At 52.4% G+C, this 19636-nt stretch overlaps 1 protein-coding gene and 1 long non-coding RNA gene across 4 annotated transcripts in view; one reads left to right on the forward strand and one right to left on the reverse strand.

Annotated features, from left to right (window-relative positions):
* Positions 1-16908, forward strand: part of LOC309624583 — a 28316-nt gene extending 11408 nt beyond the window's left edge. The window contains exons 2-3 of one of the 2 annotated variants that reach the window (XR_014242032.1): positions 6924-7046; positions 9444-16908. This is a non-coding gene — a long non-coding RNA (uncharacterized lncRNA). The remainder of the gene's footprint in view (positions 1-6923; positions 7047-9443) is intronic. The other variant, XR_014242033.1, reaches the window with a different exon arrangement.
* The window catches only part of IL17B (interleukin 17B), a 43716-nt gene extending 25458 nt beyond the window's left edge, over positions 1-18258 (reverse strand). For both annotated transcript variants that reach the window (XM_082382797.1, XM_082382796.1), the window contains exon 1: positions 16006-18258. The gene's annotated coding sequence lies outside the window, so the exon portion shown is untranslated. The remainder of the gene's footprint in view (positions 1-16005) is intronic.
* Between the last annotated feature and the right edge of the window lie 1378 nt (positions 18259-19636).

Consider the following 19636-nt stretch of genomic DNA (forward strand, 5'->3'; position numbering starts at 1 on the left):
GCCACAAGCATAGGTCACCTCCTCTAAGGTCCTCCTCTGACCCAAGCCATGCACCAAGGGAGATGGAAAACACACTGGACCCTGCAAACTTAACAGGGACACTGCTCAGCTGCCACTAGCTTCTGCCCCATACCCTCCTCCTCCTTCAGAGAAATAGGGATGGGGTGAAGTGTTCAGAGGGAGGCTGCCACCTAGGGAGGCCATCCATAGTGGTCACGACACCACCCTGCCTGGGCTGCTGGGCTCAGAGGCCACTGGTCAGTCTGCCTGGAGCCTGCCGGACCTCAGACATGTGACCCAACAACCCCACTGAGTCTGAAGGCATCTGACGAGATAAGCTGAACAAGATGGGGAGAAAGGGAAAGAAACAGGCTAAGACTCTAGCCCTGGCTCTATAGCCAACACAGAAGTAAGTTCATCAGTCCCTTTGGGCCCTTCAGGCCGAGACGCTCCATGATTTGGGATGGAAGGAGGACAGCTCTGGTTATTCCATGTATGACAGTGGATGCCCAGACTCTCAGGGAAGGAAAACCTGGGGTAGGGGTGGTCAGAGTAGCAGGGGCACACTTTGGATAGACCGAGAACAGAGGAAAAGGCATTCCAGATGGAGAGTTCTGTGTACAAAGGTAGGGAGGAGGAAAGACATTTTCAGGAGAACAGCAAACAAGCCCACTTGGCTGTTTGAACCGAAAGCGGGTAGAGAAGCCCTGTAAGGTTTGAGGCTGGCAAAGTGGCGACAGCCTGGTCGCGGAATGGCTTTGATCGCCAGAAACCAAAGCCCCAGAAGATGGAAAAAGTGCTCCTTGACATCTGCCTCTGGGAGGGAGATCTGTACCCTCCCCCAAAACACCATCAGGCCAAGAGCCTCAGTGCAGGAGAGAGAATTGGGAATTTGGGCATTGTTGACTCTGAGATGTCAAATAATGGGACAGGAGACCTTGGGGTGAGATTAGGAGGGGTAGGAAGACTGAGGGCTGCAGCCATCATCTTTAAGATTTGAAGAGCTTTCTGGGAATCAGGAACTTGTTCTTTGTAGCCCAAAAGGACAGGGCATGCAGCCCCAGAGAGGTAAGGGTCAGCGGGATATTCGGAAGGAGACTTCGATAGCCTGTCCAAAGAGAGACTAGGTGATTGGGAAGCAGTGAGCTTCCCATCGCCAGAGGTATGCAAGTTTAGCAGGGACACTCTAGAGAGAAGTTCAGCATTAGAGGAGGTTGGGCCTCATGGCCTTTCCCACCACCAGCCTGGGACTTCACATCACAGCTTAGTTGCCCTGGGACAATCTCACAGGGCTGAGCCCCCTGGCTGCCTGGATGTCAGATTCCCAGCTAGGCATGACATCAGTTCTGCCCTGATTTCACACAGGGGCCTTTAGGGACCTCCCTCCCTCCCACTTCCTTCCACCCCACTGCTGCATTCTGCCCTTCCCAGGGAGCACCAGGCCTGACCAGAGACACCTGGAGCCTGGTTGTGAGACCAGGTCCCTGGGGGAATATTCCACCCAGCAGGAATGAGGCAGAGGGGGCCAGCGTCCCGGGAAACCCTGTTCACACGCCCCACAGAGTCTGCATGGAAATTCCAGGAGGGTCACAGGGAAGATTCCAGTTTAGAACAACATGCTTTATTTTTGTCCCCCTTTCTTTCCTGTTCCTCCTTTCCCCCAGCGGTGGGAGAGGCGGTCACAGGAAGCTAGAAGACCAAAGCAAGTGTCCTCATTGGGCAGAATCACAGGAAGACCAGTGTGGAGAGATGGGGGTGCTGGGCAGATAGGGAAGGGACCCAGATGGGCCTGGGGAGGTGGACACCACATGGGAGAGGGTGGAGGGGAGGGCAAAGTCAAGGGGATAACGAAACCTGGGCAGGGTGGTGGGCGGTGGGCATGATCATCGATTAGACCAGCAGGCATTCCTGGACACCCAAGACTAGAGTTACATTAGCTCTGGGCTCAAGCTGGGGTCAGAGAGTCAGCCAAGTTTCCCAGAATAGACAGTGGATATCAGGATTGGAGCTTCCAAGAACCTTGGGCACTAGGTCCCGGCCTTAATGGACTGTAAAGCCACAGAGTACTACTAAATCCACCTCGTTCACCCTGGTGATCCTGGTAGATGTTTAATAAACACTCCTGGTGTTGAAGCTCATAACAACCAAGTCCTGTTAGAGCTGAAAGGGACCTTTAAGCTCATCAAAGCCACCTCCTCGTGTTATAGATGCAGGACCTGAGGCCAATGATGGGGAGAGACTTGCCCAAGATCAGACTGCCGGAGTGGCAGTCCTGTGCATCCTTCTTTGCCTCTTCCCTGCCTTCTAGCCAGAGATGGAGACTGTGGTATGGTCCTTACAGCCAAGGGAGGGAGACAGAGAAGAGGCAGGTACCCTGCCAGGACATAACTGTCTCTAAGAGGTAGTCAGAGGATGATGGCATATCTTCAGTTCTGGCAGCTCTGCCCAGGAAGGTGCTTTTCCTGGCCAGACATGGTCCCCAAAGTTGTCAGCTGCTGCAAATGGGAGGCCTCCTACAGAGGAAAGAGCCCAAGGCTGGGAGGGGAAGCCCTTGGTTCTTTTCCTGGCTCTGCCCCAACTCACCACATGACCTTAACATGACCTGAGATGAGGTCCTCTCTGGCCTCAGTGTGCCCAGTGAGGGGCTGGACCCAACCAGCTTGGACAGTCAGAGCTTTCATCCATAATCTGCCTCAGTCTCCTCCTCTCTCTTTCTCAGTCCATCTTAGCTTTTGCTTCAGAACAGGAAGTAGGCCAGGCACAGGAAGAAACAGCAGCCTGCAGATTCCCCTCTGCCTGGGAGCAGCATCCTCTATGCCCCAACTTTGCTTTCCAGCCTTGGAATTCCCAGAGAGGCAAAAAGCTGGGAAGGCCCTCATGATCACTCCAGTGAGGGATCTGAGACCAGAGACGTTCCGCAGATTGCTCAAGGTCACACAGCAAGTCACATGTAAACTCCGAGTGGGCCTTAGGTCTCCTGACACTCAGACCACACTGGCCACACTGTCCTCCAGAACAATGGGCATATAAGCCATCTTCATGTGAACCTACAGACTGACTTACCTTGACATTTCAAACCCCTACATGGGGAGCCCACAATCTCTGCCCCTCTCTGGGACTCAGTTTCTTCTATCAAACAGGGAGATGGAGTGGACCAGATGTCTCTAGGAGCCCTTGCACCCCAGGACCCCAGGGTTTTCCAGTGTGGCAACCTCAGCCCTTTCTGCACAGAGGGTGGGTCTACCTAGGCCAGGAAACCCCACCAAGTCACAGCCTCCATCCAGCCCTGTCCCACCCCAGACCCCAGGGCCGGACTTCATCCAGAACTACAGGCTCCAGCCCAGCTCCCCTGGAGGATCTGGATTTTTCTTACCATAAAAGGGCAAGCGTGCCTCTCTCAGTCCCTGCTGCCAGCCCCACTGGGGGAAAGGCTGAGCTATTTTTAGAAAACTCAAGGGTTTGCTCCTGAACTCAAGATGGAGCCCGTCTAACCCCCCCCTGGGGAGCCCCCTCCCCATCTCCCTCACCCACCTTCCCTCTGTCTTCCTCCCTCTTCGCCCATTGCTGTCTCTTCCCTCCCTCCCTCATCTCTCTGTCTCTGTCTTGCTCTCACTCTCACGCCATCAATCCCCCTTCCTTTTTTCTCTCCCTCTCCTCCCCTCTTTCTCCCCCCTCACTTCTCCCTTCGCCCCAAATCTCCTCCCAGTCAGCTCCCCTCCCCCACTTCCCTCCCTCAGATCTTGTTTTTGGTGGTTGGAAAAGTAACATATCTGCACCCCCCCACACATACTCTTTTCTTAAACACTATTTACAACATAAATTCCAAACATCCGCCATCTGGTTCTAGGAAGGGCCAAAAGATATTTAGAAAAGGAAGTCATGATTATTCCATCTTCAAGCCAAAGGAACTCAAAGGCCCTTCTCTCTCCCGCCTTCCTCCCAGGGACCTTTGTTAAGATCTGACCGATTAGGATCCTTCCGTGAGTGGAAGGGGTCAGTCCCAGCTGGGCCTCTGACTGGCTGCATCACTTTGAGCTTGTTGCCTCTCCTCTCCATGTCTCAGTTTCCTCATCTGAACAATGGGAACGCAACTAGGGTGCCTTCAGCACTAATGCTCTGAGACTTCATGTCCTGCTGCAGAAAATCCCAAGGTCCGGGTCCCTGGGGCCTGCCTTGGGCTGGGCAGTGAGGGTGAGATGGGAACAAGGGGAGTGAGAGGCAGCAGGGGAGCTCCAGCCTTAACCCTTGATGCCCGGTGCCTTTCACTCCATGGAGATCTATGCATTCCTTCATGCAGGGGGATGGGATGGAGTCAAACCATCCCCCTTTATCTGACCCCAGGAGGACTCTGGACACCGTGGAGTCCAGTCTTCTCTCCATCACATCATGGTGAGGCCCAGAGGGGGGAAGGCACTTGTCTACAATCACACAGCATGCCTACAGGAGACCTGGTACCTAACCTGCTGCTCTTCCCATCCAACACCTTCCAGAAGAAACCAATATTTGCATTACCCAGAAAGCATCACCCAGCCCAGCAAACTGGAACCCTGGGGGGGGGGGGGGTCTCAGTTCTTTGCAAAGTGGACAGGACAGAAGGGAAAACTAATTCCTTTATCATGATGTTTTCTTCAAACAGACAGCATACAAGGGAGAAATGCTGTGGGAAAGAGAAATGCTGTGACAAGTCCCTTGTTTCTGGGGACGCCCATTGCCAGGGCCCACACAGCCTCCACTTACACTGAAAATGCTCTCCCTATTCACAGCTCCCTTTCCATAAGGACGCTTTCCATAATACACACTTGACAGAATGTCATGAGGTGCTGACTCCGGCTGTCGCTCTGTAAAAAGGGTGCCATAAATAGTCTGGTCTTACAGGGGAGCCTGAAAAATGCATGCTGGGCTGCCCGGAGCCAATCCTGATCCCGACATGTACCAACTAAGTGACCTTGAGGGACTGCTGTAACTCCTGAGAGCCTCAGTTTCCTCATCTGCAAAACAGGGATAAGAGTGGTACCTAACTCACAAGTGATTGTGAGGATAAAATAAGAAAACCTGTGTAAAATAAAGCACTTAGCAAGTGTGGAGCACATAGGAGGCACCCAGCGTGTTAGCTGTAACATGTATTGGCCATTGTTATGATTACGGCATGTCCCAGTGTAAGCTGGGTAGCTGGTAGCTGTTACCACCGTCACTGTTCTCCCAGTCTGTTCACACTGGAAGGTCAGGGTGATGGGGAGTCTTGGGGATCCTGGTCTCTACCCCCCACCCTCCCAGATACCGAGCTACTCGAGGCTGGGCTTGGAATTGTAGGAACTGTAGGTCGCTGCCGGGGTCTAGGCCCATTTTCTTTCCCTCTCTTCCCTTCCTCCTGCATCATCTTGTGTCAGCCTCAGACTGTGTTCCCAGGGCTTGCTCAAAAGTCCCCAGCAACGACCTTCCCTGGGGAGGAAGTGGGGAGCGTGTGAGGCTGGTGAACTCAGCTGGGCTGTCAAGGGGGTGGGAGGGCGCTCTGGGAATGGAGACCCAGAGGAGCCACACAACGGAGGGGGCATGGAAAGGGGCCCCACACGGCAGCTCCCACCCCAGCTTCCACATCTTCTCTAGATGCCTCTTTGGACCTTTGCCCTCATCCTTCCTGCTTCTCGTGCTCCCATGCCTGTGCCTCGCTGTGGGCCCAGCCCTGTGCTCATAATGGAAGCTGCAGCCACTTATTGTGGACTTACAATGTGTGGCAACCGTGCTTGCACTTGACATCTACCTCATTTGACCTTCACAAACAAGCCAAGGTTCAGAGAGGTGAAGCCACCAGCTCAAGATCACACAGCTAGAAAGTGCAAGGGGGGAGATTCAAACACATGTCTGCTGGACTCCAGGACCAGTGTCTTCTCAGTTCTTCCCAAACATATGCTGGAAACCCTAGGGCTCTGGAGCCCAAGGAGAACACTATAGGCTATAAGCTATAGGACATGCACAAGGGTGAGAGAGCTGAGGAAGGGGAGCTGTGGGCAAAGAAGCCCCTCCAGAAAAAACCGACGTAGGTGTGGGTGGGTGTGCTTGCGTGGGGCCCCGACCTCAGCCATCTCCCACGGTAGTGCCATCTGGTTCCCAGATGTGGTCTATTCCCAGCCCCTCGTATTTCTTGGAAATGAGCAAGGCCAGGAGAGGGAACAGGGGTTTTTGTGATGTCTGTGACAACGTGAGCTCTGTTTTGTGGTCATCCAGCCGACTGCTGCCCAAGCTCAGGAGACAGCTAGGTTGAGCGTGAGCAGCCCAGGGTTCAAGCTGGCCTCTGATACTCAGCAGGGGTTGACCTGGGTACGTTGCAGAGCCTCTTTGAACCTCAGTAAGCAAGGAAGTCATTCCTATCTCTGGCAGTGGTTTTGAGTGTTCCTTAAGTTATGGGAGGGAGCATTTTGCAGGCTGAAAGCCTTGTGCAGCTGGAAGTGGTCACAGGTGGCCCCAGGGCTGTCCCTTCAGTCTTGGCCACTGTGTGAACCCCGGATTTCCACCCACCCCTAAATGGCTCCTTTTCCATGTGTGAGGCTAGAGGTGGGGGCCAACGGTCAGCGGGGCCTCTGGGAAATTTCCTTCCAGACCCCTTCTTTTGCTGATGGGGTCTTGATGCGCTAGAAAGGGAAGGTGACCCCTCTTGCTCTTGGAGCTTAGAGCTCCTCAGAAGACCCTCTCTGAAAGCCAGGTAAGCATAGCAGAGATAATGGCGGCCTGGAGGCTGAAGGACAGACGCTCTGAGGCCTGGAGAATCTCAGCAGGCTCAGTCTGAGGTTTCTAAGGACCCAGCAACAGCCCAGGCTCATCCTCAAGCCCTCGGAGCCCGGCAGCCCAGTCAGGACCAACAAAGGCCAGGGCTCTGGCCAAAGAGCACCCCAGCGTCCTCTGATAAGGGGTATCCTTGTTCCTTTCAGGCAAGGGCACTGGCTGGTGGGGGGCCACCCCTGCAACCCTGACGCTGAAGGAGCAAACACCCCAGAGAGGGGCCTCCTGAAGACCCGAGGAGGGCAGGCGGCAGGGCCCCTGGACACAGACCTGTGAGTGCCACCCCACCTCCACTCACGGGCACCGACACCCTACCCTCCCCACCCCGCCAGCGATAAACTCCCCATCCCAGCCCTCAGAATGACCAAGAAACCAGGCCTCAGAAAGGGAAGGGTTAAAGGAAGACCCTGCTGATTGACAGGGTGCCGGCAAGTCAGGGCTGTTGCGTCGGAGGTTGTAGGTGAAAAGAAATGGAACCAAAGAAGGGAAAACCCACCAGGAGCCAAGAATCCACCTCACGCCCTGCTCCCTACAAACCAGCAACGCAAAGCCTGTGTGCTACCGAGAACAAAGGACTTGGGGGAGCTGTGGAGGATGATGGTAATCTTCCCTGGAAAGGAGTAAATGGGGTCGGATTCTAGAAGCAGGGAGACCTGGGGTTGTGTCAGCCTCTGATAACAGAACCAGCCCTCGGGGCTTTGAGAGCGTCAGGCGTGTGCTCGGACGCACAGTGCTTGGAATACGGTGAAGCTCTAGAAACCGTCAGCAGTTGTTTTTACCGTCCATCATATTCTTCCCACACTTACCAGCTGTTCGTGGAGCAGGCAGGGTGAGGGACCAGCTCCATAAGACAGGTGGAGAAACTGAGGCCCAGGGAAGTGAAGGAGCTCCACTCAGAGTCATACAGACAGTCAAGGGCAGAGGGGGATTCTGGCACCAGATCTCCAGAGGATGGAAAAAGAGGAGGAAGATTTGGAAGTGAGCAGAGGAGGCAGAACTCGGACAAGGAGCTGACACGCCAAAGACAGCAAGCGCAGCCCAGGCTGGCTTATATAACACAGCACACCTGTTAACCTCTGCACACCCCACACGTGTGTGCAAACGTGCGCCCCGGCACAGCGCACACACCTGGCCCTCATTCACTAGCAAATGAGCCTCGGAGACTGGGTCCAAACAAATTGCATTAGGAGGGCGGCAGGCGCCACCTCCCCCCGCGCTGTCAGGCTCCAACACTGAGCAGGCCTGCAGAGCTGCCAGCTGCGGTCTCTCGGCCACGCTGACAGGCCCTCCTCAGCCCCCTCCCCCCGCCCCTGGGCCCCAGGAAGGGGGCTGGGGTCCGAGAGAATGCCATGATGATGGATGGGCTGAGGGAGGTTCCAGGGCTAGCTCAAGAGCACACAGGATGTTCGTGCTTATGCAAGGCTCACTTCTGAGCTGTTCCCAGCAAACCAGCCCCACCTTCCCTCCCTCCCTCCCCTCCGGCAGCCTCTCCCACGGTCACTGCTGCCAGAGCCCAGAGCCCAGGCCCCGAGCAGATCTACCCCCCAACACTCGGTCCCACAGCTGGGCTGAGCGGGAACTGGTCAGCTCAGGAGGCAACGGCCTGGGGCTGAGACACAGGTGGGCACTTTAGAGGGAAGAAGGAATTTGTGAACAGAAAGACAACACCATCATCGTAAAGGTGGCATCTCTGTGCTTTCTCATCCATTGTTTTGTTTAATCCTCCGAATGTGCCTGGAGTTAGGAGATTGTGCCCATAGTACAGATGTGACTAGTGAGGTTCATTCATTCAGTGATCCCACAGCTCCCCTTTCCTGAGCCCTGAGTCTGCACCAGGCTCTATGTGGGGTTCTGGGGACACCGAACGGAATGACTTACAGCATCTGCCCGCACTGCTTAACAGAACAGTCACCTTTGGGCTGGGTCATTGGGCACTGGGGCCCCCTGGCCTTCCAGGGGAGCACCTCCAGCAGAATCCCTTTTCCATATGGTATATGTGAGTTATTGAATATTATTACCAAGAGGAGCCTTAGCAATCAGCCCATTCAGAACACAGACCCTGAAGTCAGACAGCTCCAAGTTCAAATCCTGCCTTGCTCCCTTTTTAGCTGGATAGCTGTGGTCCAATTAGCCTCTTGAAGCCTGTTTTCCCATCTGTAAAATGGGAATACAAAAGCTCCCACCTCATGGGGCTGACTGTGAGGATTAATTTGTGTTTTCCCTACCCTTAATTGACACAGGGAGAAACAGGGGCCTGGAGAGGGAAAGGGCTTGGCCAGGGTCACTTGTGAGTTGGGGGTTAAGTCAAGACCAAATGGATCCCTTTCCCCTATCCCCCTACCCCCTTATCCCAATAGAAATCCTCCCCACCTGCTTCACCCCAAGCAGCCCAGAGGCCATGACAGTTGGCCAGTTTGTGCAGGCAACCACAGGGACATGTCCTGGGTCCCGCCCTCCACCTTCAGCCCTGCCCAAGCCTCTGCAGCACCAGAGTCCCAGGTGACCAGCGGTGGCCCCCAGCCCTCAGTGACAGTGGATGGTGGGGAAACTCAGTGGCAGACTCCCAGCCCAGAGCGGCCTGGCCATATAAGGGAAGGAGCCAGGAAGGTCTCCTGGCTCAGGCCTGGCAAGAAAATCCAGACAGCCACTGTTTATTTTCTCCTTCCCAGCCTCCCGAGAGCTTCCAGACAGAAGACAGAGGTTCCCCCTCAGGCCAAGCGACATTTCCTGAAGACAGTGGGGAACAGGGAGGAAAAACCAGCCCATCATCCGGGAGCAGCACCCCTGGCTGTGGACAGGCAGCACCAGGTAAGATTCTGCCAGGTAAGATTGTGAGGCCACCTGCTCAACTGCCTCCTTTGACAGAAGGGGAAACAGGGCGACAGAGAGAAGCGCTTGTGAGAAGGGATCACACCACTTGGGTCTCCCAAGTGGGACCCATCTCCTGACTGGGGATCCAGAGCAAGAAGGAGCCTCTCGTGGGGTAAGTGGAACAGGAGAGCTATGGATCCCCTTCTCAGTGAGACATCATCTGAAGGAGAAAAGGGGTCAGGGCCAGCTCTGTCTGCCTCCCACCAAGTATGCAAGACTCAAGGGAAGAGTTCCTGGGGCCAGAGAGCCAGCAGAAGGACACCTTTCCCGCACCTCTGCCCTCCTCCCAGCCCAGCTGCACAACTTCTTCCTCCAGGAAGCCCTCTCAGTTCCCCCAGGGAGGAGGAACCTAAGCCCTCAGCAGCCCTTTCTGGGCTCTCTCCTATGCCACTTGGGTCTGTCCCCTATTCAACTTGCCAAGGGCAATTTCCTTCCACTGACTGAGCTCCTCCAGGGTAAGGACCACATCAGATTCAGGCCTGTCTCCCCTCGGCACGTAGAAGATGCATTTGGTTTGCTGAACGGACAGGTGAAATGGTTAGACCCTGTCCCCAACCCTGATGGATTGGTAAATTGGTCAGGGGATGAGACATGGAGCATGGAGGTTAAAAATTACGGTCCTGAGGCATCTGTTCTGATAGGAATCCCAGCTGGGCTCCTAGCTCCATGCCCTTGGAAAATCCCCTTCCCATGGAGCCTTGGGGATGCACGGGGATTAGCACAATTAAAACACTCAAGAAATGACCGTTCTTATTACCATCAGCATCACTCTGATTTTTCTAGAGACAAAGGAACAGAACTAGACAGCCTATAGCCATAGAGGATATAGAGGCAAATACCTTCCCCTGGTCAAAGGTCTCAACCTCTGTCCCTGTGTCAGAGTTTCCCACAGGAGCGTGGGACTGCCTCCCATCCACTTCCTGTTTCTACACCCAGGAGAGCTGCTATCTTTGTGGCAATATTCTGAGCCCAATGGGGTGTGCTGGAAATAGCCGCCAATTCCCCTGATTCAAGCCAGTCTGTGACCCGGGAACCGTCTCCTCCCCTTCCTGGCCCTCCGTGTGGCGGTGATAAGGGTCCCCTGACCACCGTATGGCTGTTCTGCAGATTAAATGTGATGGGGCAGCTTTTCAAACGGCAGGCACTCGGATGCCCCCTTTTTAATTTTTGCCATATCTGCCAACGATCAAAATATTTTAAAATTTAAGCTGAGTCATTTTTAATACCTAAATATAAATGGGAAACTAAAATACTGTCCATAATTAGGAGATAATAAAGGTAAGAATAGAGACAGTAAAAAGGCAACAGCGTTCTTACTCTTTCCTCTGGTACATAGCTTGCAAGGCCCTGGGCCTGAGGGAGATAAACAGGAGCCAGAAAAGTGTCAGAGACAGGATAGCACCAAACTGAGGCTCTATCCCCCTGGGAAACAGAAGGACTGGACGCAAACAAACGGAATAGCCTGAGTCACTGTGTCTTCCAAAGTTAGTGCTCAGGGGCTTCCCTGGTGGCGCAGTGGTTAAGAATCCGCCTGCCAACGCAGGGGACACGGGTTCGAGCCCTGGTCCAGGAAGATCCCACGTGCCGCGGAGCAACTAAGGCTGTGCTCCACAACTACTGAGCCTGCGCTCTAGAGCCTGTAAGCCACAACTACTGAGCCCGCGTGCCACAGCTACTGAAGCCTGTGCGCCTAGAGCCCGTGCTCCGCAACAAGAGAAGCCACTGCAATGAGAGGCCCGCGTACCGCAACAAAGAGTAGCCCCCGCTCGCCGCAACTAGAGAAAGCCCGCACACAGCAGTGAAGACCCAACGCAGCCAAAAATAAATAAAAATAAAATAAATAAACTTATTAAAAAAAACAAGAAACAAAGTTAGTGCTCAGGCCATGTACTCCACAAAACCACCCGCTCTCTGTGCTGCGTTCGGAAGCCAAAGGTGGTCAGGTGAAAGAGCTTTGGAAACAGTCCAGCACCAAGGAATGCACGGGGCTGGCCTTATCAGCTTGCTTCGCAGCAGCAATTGATCACTTTTTCGGGACGACCCTCCCTGGCTTCTTACTGAAATCTCCACGTTGGCCAGGGCGAGCGTTTCCTCTCCAAGAGCTAGTGGGAGCCGTCTGAGAGTGGAGTAGACAGGCTGTGGGCTGTTCAGGACCCCCAAGCTGGATCCTGATGTTGGAATCACTCCCCAGCCAAACGCAGTTTGGAAAGAGTTCCTCCATGAGAATTCCATATTAGATGGAGGCAGTTCTTTGGGTGGGAATACCTGAGGAAGGGGCTGTCCCACTCAGCAGGCCATCAGGCCTGGCTTGCCCCAAGTGGCAGACCAGAGGAAAACACTCTGCAGATCGGGGCCTGCTTTCAGACTTCTGCCAGAGGCATATGAGACTGTATTATTCGAAGGAGGTGTGTGTGTTTTCCTGCTCTCTCCCACCCCCGAGAAAAGGCTGCTGGTTCCCCTTCACCCTTCAGACATCCCTGAAAGTATATGTCATCTGGCACCAAGGCCACCACAGCGGGCATCAGCAATGCAGGAGGGTCCTCTGGGGGTGCCCTGAGATCTTGGTGGGGCAGAAGAAATAGAGGCGAGGCTCAGCCTGCTCACTCAGAGGTCCCCACCCAAGCCAGGTCTTGAGAGGAAAATGAATTATCTACATGGTCATTCAATCATCCACTAAGTGGCATTCCCTGGGGCCCATCATCATGTACAAAGGCCTCCACAAGGCTCAGGGATCCTCACCATTAACAAATGCGGGTGCTGTCCTCAGGGAACTGGAGATCTAACCCAGTCAAACCCGGATGCAAAGAGCTCTGACGCTGGAGAGAATGAGGTTGAAGAATACGATTCAGCCACTCAGACAACGCATATTAGGCATCTACCATCACAAGTATGGTAAAGGATTAGAAAGAGAAAGAGGGCAGAAAGAGGGCAGAGGATGTGTGAGGACGTGGACCAGGGTGTCCTGATGTCTGAGAAAGTCAGAGAGGGCTTCCCAGAAGAAGTAGCCATTTGGTCTCCTCTTCCACCAGGAGGAGACGGGCAGGGGAGCAAGAGGGAGCAGCATGGTAGCTGGGGGCCCCGAGGTGGTAGGCACAGGGCTCCTTGGAGGAATGGAAAAAGGGGGGCAGAGGCCCAAGAGGAAGTGGCCAGCTGGGCCAGATGGGTCAGGCCTTGTAGCCTTTTGTGAGGGTTTCAGAATTTAGCCAGAGGGCAGTAGGAGAGCTTTCAGCATTTTAAGCCTCGGAGAGATATGGGCATATTTGCATTTTGAGAAATTTCTCTAGGAGGATGGCTGGGATGGATGGTTCGGAAGTCGGTGGGAGTAGAAGCAAGGAGGCCAGGTAGGAAGCTAAGACAAATGTTTGATGGTATAAAATATAAAGTACCATGAATGTGCCGTTTGGCTGGGATGCACCAAGCATAAATGTGGGGTATGGGGTCAAAAGGTAGAACATTATATTGGATGGCTCCATTTATTGAAATGCCTAGATTAGCAGCTCTGTAGAGACATACCTGCCCGGGGGCTAGGGGTGATGGGAGGTGGGTAGGAGGGGCTAAATGGTAAGAGGGTTCTTTTGGAATGATGAAACATTCTGAAATTGATTGTGGCAATGGTCGCACCACTTTGTGAATGTATTAAAAACCACTTCATTGTGCAATTTAAATATGTGAATTATATTTCAATAAAACTGTTTAAAAAGAAAAGAAAAGGAAGGTTGAGGCTTGGTCCCAGAGGGCTCAAATGCCAGGCTGAGGACGGGAAACACATCTGTGGTAGTTACAGCAGCCTCTGGGGCAATAGCTGGATGGTGGAGCTGAGGCCCCTCTAATGCCCCTTCTCCTGTCTAGGGTGGACTCCCTGCCATCAGCCCCTGGTGCAGAGCAGCGTGGCACCCTGTCTCCCAGCCTGAGGTGCAGTGCTGCATCTCTGGTCAGTTGGGAGTCTGAGATGAAGCACTGTAGCTCGGGAAGGGAGAAGTTGTTCTGCGGCCGTTGCCTGGAAGCGGTAAGTGGTAGTGGTGCTTGCGAGCACCAGGAAGGACGGGAATGTTTCCACTCTCCATATGGTCAGCTGAGGAAGTTGCTGGACTCAAGTCCTACCTGTGCCACTACCTGCTTCATGATTCTGGGCAAGGCCTGAATCTTCTGTGCACCCCAGTTTGTCCATCTGTAAAATGAGGTGTTGGAGCATTCAGTGGCGGCCATTACCCAGCACCCTGACTCTGCTTTCGCTTTCTGAGCCCATGACAGACACTGCTAATCAGTCGAGCCATCCTTTCTTTTTTCTTTTCTTTTGTAATTTTTTAAAACTTTTTATCTTCTATTGGAGTATAGTTGATTAATAATGTTGTGATAGTTTCAGGTGTACAGCAAAGTGATTCAGTTACACACATACATGTATCTATTCTTTTTCAAATTCTTTTCCCATTTAGGTTGTTACATAATATTGAGCAGAGTTCCCTGTGTTATACAGTAGGTCTTTGTTGGTTATCCATTTTAAATACAGAAGTGTATACATGTCAATCCCAAACTCCCTATCTATCCCTTCCCCCAACCCTAAGGCATCCTTTCTTGAAGCATTCAGGTACAGTTTCAGAATCCTTCTCAGCACTAAGTTCTGGAGAGCTACTGTTAATGATTCGAAGCTGAAACCCTTCATCATTTGTGAATTGGACAATTCTTAAAAACCCTGTCAGCCTTAAAGACAAAAGTCCTGGGCTTTGAGTCAGGCTCTTCACTCTTTGAGGTGTTGCCTAAGTTAGTCCAGGCATCTCCCAAATATCTGACCCCTCTCAGGGGCTTCAGACAAGCAAGAAACAGCAGAGGAAAATCACTGGGCTAAGCACAATTTTATTTAACCTCCCAACAAGCTTGGGAGGTAAATGTTATTGACCCATTTTCCAGATAAGAAAACCGAGGCTCAGTTAAACAACTGGCCCAAGGCCACACACTGATTATGTTGAGCTGGGCTTGTAACCTAATCTGTCTGCCTTCAGATCCATGTTCTTACCCACTGCATGTGGTCTTGTCCTTACATCTTGGGTCACTTTTAGCAAAGACAGACAAAGGCATTTTCCATTAATCCTGTAGATTTCCTTCCTCTTCTCCTCCCTGCCCCCGGCCACCATAGTTGTATTTATCTCACCTTATCCAGTAGGTCCTATACCATCCCATCTTACAGCTGGGGAAGGCTGAGGTTAAGTGATTTGCTGGGGGTCACCAACAAAGAAGTTGCCAAACAGAGACTGGGAACCGGATCTGCCCAGTTGGTTTAGAGTAAAACCCTCCCTCTGGCTGGAGACTAAGGAATACACATGACCCATGGCAGTCGAAGGGGGGATTGGGGTGTTACCAGATGGTTTCTGGTTGACAACATGGCCTTTGACTACAGGGAAGGTACTTTCCAGGGCAATTGAAGTTCCAGTCACTACTCTCCCCCCGGAGCAATCATCCACATCCCGCGAGACACAGCAGCCGCCCTGGCTTCTGCAGATGGGGCTGGATGCAGAAGAAAACTCCAGCTGGTCCTTAGGGACATACCAGAGCCTTGGTGCTGAAGGCCACTCTCTCACCTTGTCCTCACGGTCCAGTTTTCCCAGGAATCCCTTAGATGCTAAGATGGGGATTCCTGGAAATACTGTTCTTGAGGTCATGGTTTAACAGCTGGATGCGCCTCCTTCCCACCCAGAGTTGCCCCTGCAGGGCTTGGGCTCAAGCACGGCATGAGGTCAAGCGGAAGGCCATGCACTAGAGGTAAGAGGGCTTGAGAACTGTGTTCTTGACCTTTAAGTTGCTTTTCTTTTCACTTTGTCCATTTCGTAACATCCTGTGAGGCCGGAATGGGAACTTCACCACTGTCCTGCTCTTGGGAAATTTGTCCAGGCACTCAGCTGAGCAGTGGTTGAACCAGGACACCATAAAGCATGTGTTTCTTTCTGCCTCCACCCCACCCCCATCCCACTTCCCTGCATGCCAAGCAATAGGGCACACTATCGAATCAGCATTATTGATAAATGAATAAATGTACATGAATTTATTTTAAAAGTTTGCTAAATCAGTTAGCTAAATTAAAAAAAAAAAAATTAAGTTTTAGTTCGATTTGTAATGCAGCCACAGAAAAATTTTTAAATTTTTCATTAAGGTAGAGAAGACAAAAAAGCTCAGAGTGCCCTCTTGTGGTGACGCCTCCCTCAACCTGCTTCAGGAACCCTGAGGCTTGCCTCTCCACACACACACACACACACACACACACACACACACACACACACACACACTGAGATTCCTTTTGCCCCAGTCACTTTTGAGCCACTGACCACGTAAGCCCCATCCATCATCACATTACCAATGACCATCACTTACGGTTTACTTTAACTCGCATCACCTTCGTCTCAAAGCTCCTGAAGGTCAGTGGCATGGAGAGGTTCAGAGAGGTCAAGTGACCAGCCCACAGTCACTCACATAGCATAAGGCAGAGCCAGGATTGATTCCAAGTTCAGTGGCTTGTGGCAATTCCTCAGCCAAAAGTAAAAACTGCAAAAATAAAAAATAAAAGGAAGACAATCTGAATAGACAGAGAAAATGCTAGCTGACTGAATCCCAGAGACCTGAAGTGGTCCAGGTGCAACACTAGAACTTTTCACAAACTCTTCCTAGTGCTTTTCATGGAGTTGGTAGAGACAGGAGATGTCGTGACCCCAGGAGCCTCACTTTGGGGTCTGCTTGCCGTGCTCCCAGGGACCAGGTGGCTCCCACACGTCTCAGGCTGTCTCTCTAAGAGGCCACATTGAAGACATTTATAAAGTATGAGATCTCCCTCCCCCATATCCTCAGATATTGGAGCTGAACTGACCATGAAGAAATCTGATTTGCTCCTAATGATAATAATAGCTTCCACTCACGAGTATTTACAACTTACCGGGCCCTGTGCTAAACACTTTCACAGGCACTCTCATTCAATCCTCACAACAACCCAGTGAGGTAGGTTCTATCACTTACTCTGTTTCACAGACAAGGCAGCCAAGGCACAGAGAGGTTAAGACATTTGCCTAAGATCACACAGCTAACAAGTTGTGAAGCTGAGTCAAATCAAGTCTGTGTTTATGCTTATCACCTGCCCTTGCCCCCTCTCTCCCTTTTGGCCTGGCCTGGCAGGTGGGGCTATCTCCCGTGGCTTCCCCCGGGGGAGAAGGTAAAACAAGCCTTCAGTGAGACCCAAGCAGTCCCTCCTGTGCTCTGTGACTATAATAAAGTGCTGGACCCTTGGCTTGTGTCCTGTGTCTTCCTGGGAACATGAGGGGAGGGGGAAGGAGGTGACAGCAGGGAGAGAACATAAGCCTGTATTAGTTTACTAGGGCAGCTGTAACAAAGTACCACAGACTGAGTGGCTTAAACAATAGAATGTTATTTTATCATAGTTCTAGAGGCTGGAAGTCTAAGATCAAGGTGTCACCAGGGTTGGTTTCTTCTGAGGCCATTCTCTTTGTCTTGTAGATGGCTGTGTTCTCCCTGTGTCTTCACTCTGTACATGTCAGTGTCTTAATCTCTTCTTATAAGGACACAAGTCCTATTGGATTAAGGCCCACGCATATGACCTCGTTTAACATTAATTGTCTCTTTAAAGACCCTACCTCCAAATACAGTCACAGTCTGAGGTACTGGGGGTTAAGACTTCATCATGAATTTAGGGGGGACACAATTCAGCCCATAATACAGCCTCAGTTGAGGCAACCCTCAGGTGCCTTCACACTGCCAGACACTTCCAGAAGCCGGCTAGATAGCAACCAGGACCCACATGAGGACAGTCAGAAGCCCAAGGAAGATGGCAGGCCGTGTCTGGGAACACCTGCTGTAGACGGTGGGGAGGGAGAGAGTCCCACGAGGTGAGGTCCACTAGGGCGGGACCAAGGCACATGCTGAGGAGCGCTCAGGGCCTGGCCACGTGGCAGCCTCTCCCCTTCAGTCCTAAAGGTGTGACTGACCAGGTCGAGGAGGCAGGACAGAGTCTGAAATCACACTTCACACAGGCGTCAGGGTTCAGAGTGAACTCGACATTCGCTGTACCATAGGCATCATGCCCAACACATGGGGACATTTTAAACACAATTAGTCTACCTTCGGCACAATCCTCCAAACTCTGCTACATTCTGAGGGGGAAAAAAAATCAACATCCTGACAAACAACCTTGGACATGACGGTTCCCAGAGCCCAAGGCCTCCCCACACCTCTCCTCTGAGCCCCCAAACAAGGCCTGCGCACCTGCCCTGCACTGCTGAGGAGCCCAAGGTCCCACAAGGGCCCGAGACAGCTTAGGAGCCACAGAGACGAGTGGAGGAGGCAGGACGGAGGGAGAGCTCCTCTGGCCAGCGCCCTGCCGTCCGCTGCACCCCACACCCCAATGACACACCCCGTTCTTGTTCAGCTTTGGAACAGTTCCCGGCCAGACACTGGGGCCTCCTCGAAACTCACGGGCCTTGCCCTACTGAGGTCCTTCTAGAACTCTCTCTCACACCCCTGGGGAATTACTGCGGACTCCCACAGGTGGGTTCTACACTGTGGTTTGAGATTCCCAGGAGTGGAGGGGTGCACAGGAATAACAGCAAGTGTCCAGCAAAGGGGGCGTCCTCTTTATTTACCTCTGCCAGCCTTTACTGGGTGCCCGTGTGCACCTGGTGCTGGGGACACGGCAGTGAACGAGACAACCAGAGAACTCTTCCTCATGAGGATGATTCGCTCACACACACGTAGGTGTGAGATCCTGCGCTCCTCTTCCAGAATTTCAGTGTTGAGACCATTTCTGAACACAGCTGTAACGTAGTAACACTTTCAAATACATCCTTACATGCCAGGCATGCCGTGGGCCTCTGTCCTGTGGGCAGAAGGAATTGGCAACCCCTGACAACTCTGGTGACAGATCCCCAGGTCGAAGCCCAGGCTCTCCCAGCAGTGACGATCTGCACCGCCTTTTACTGACATGGCGTCCTGCACCAGGTGCGTCCTGGGGGAGTGTCCAAGGAGGCGGCGTGACGCAGGCAGGAAGGAGGCGGTGCCCTCTTGTGGCCTAGCCTGGAAGGACAGGCTATCTTGAAGGACTTGTCAGGGGTAAGGGGGGTTGTTATCAGTGACCATTATCTAACACATTTGCATAGGATTTTGCATCTCTTTTCATCCCATGACTTCATTTGATCCTTGTTTTTTTTAAATTAATTAATTAATTAATCTATTTATTTATTTTTAGTTGTGTTGGGTCTTCGTTGCTGCGCACGGGCTCTCTCCATTTGCAGCGAGCGGGGGCCACTCCTTGCTGTGGTGTGCGGGCCTCTCTTGCTGCGGAGCACGGTCTCCAGGTGCGCGGGCTTCAGCAGTTGTGGTGCAAGGGCCTAGCTGCTCCACGGCATGTGGGATCTTCCCGGACCAGGGCTCGAACCCGTGTCCCCTGTATCGGCAGGCGGACTCTTAACCACTGAGCCACCAGGGAAGTCCTTGATCCTTGTTTTGAGATACATCTTGTCATCGTATTTTTACAGAAACCCAGTGAGGTTTAAACAATACTAATTCAAATTCTAATAATAATAATAACACCTATGATTTATTGATCCCTTACTCTGTGGCTGGCACTGTGAATTTATTTTGTACATATTATCTCATTCGTGAGATTCAGATAGAGAACAAAGTATTAGACACGTGTCCAGGGCCCCATGACTGCTAAGCAGCTACATTAGAAAGCAAGCACCAGCCCCGCACCCAGGCCAACAATCTCTCATACAAGCTTGAAAAGAGAAGTGTCCAATCTGGTTCTCCAGCTCCTGGAAGATTCCCAGTTGCCTTGGGCTGGGAAGAAGCCCTGGGAGACTTCATCCAGCAGGACTGACCCTGCTACAGATCTCAATATGCTGGAGATACCATCTCCTGCTTTCAGGTGTGCTCTGAGGGAACTGGCACCCTTGGCTCAGTAGCGAGATTCTATTTCCTGCTTCAAGGGGAAAATTTCCCC

The sequence above is a fragment of the Balaenoptera borealis genome (genome assembly GCF_965194805.1).
Source record: "Balaenoptera borealis genome assembly, chromosome: 2".
Lineage (NCBI taxonomy): Eukaryota > Metazoa > Chordata > Mammalia > Artiodactyla > Balaenopteridae > Balaenoptera > Balaenoptera borealis.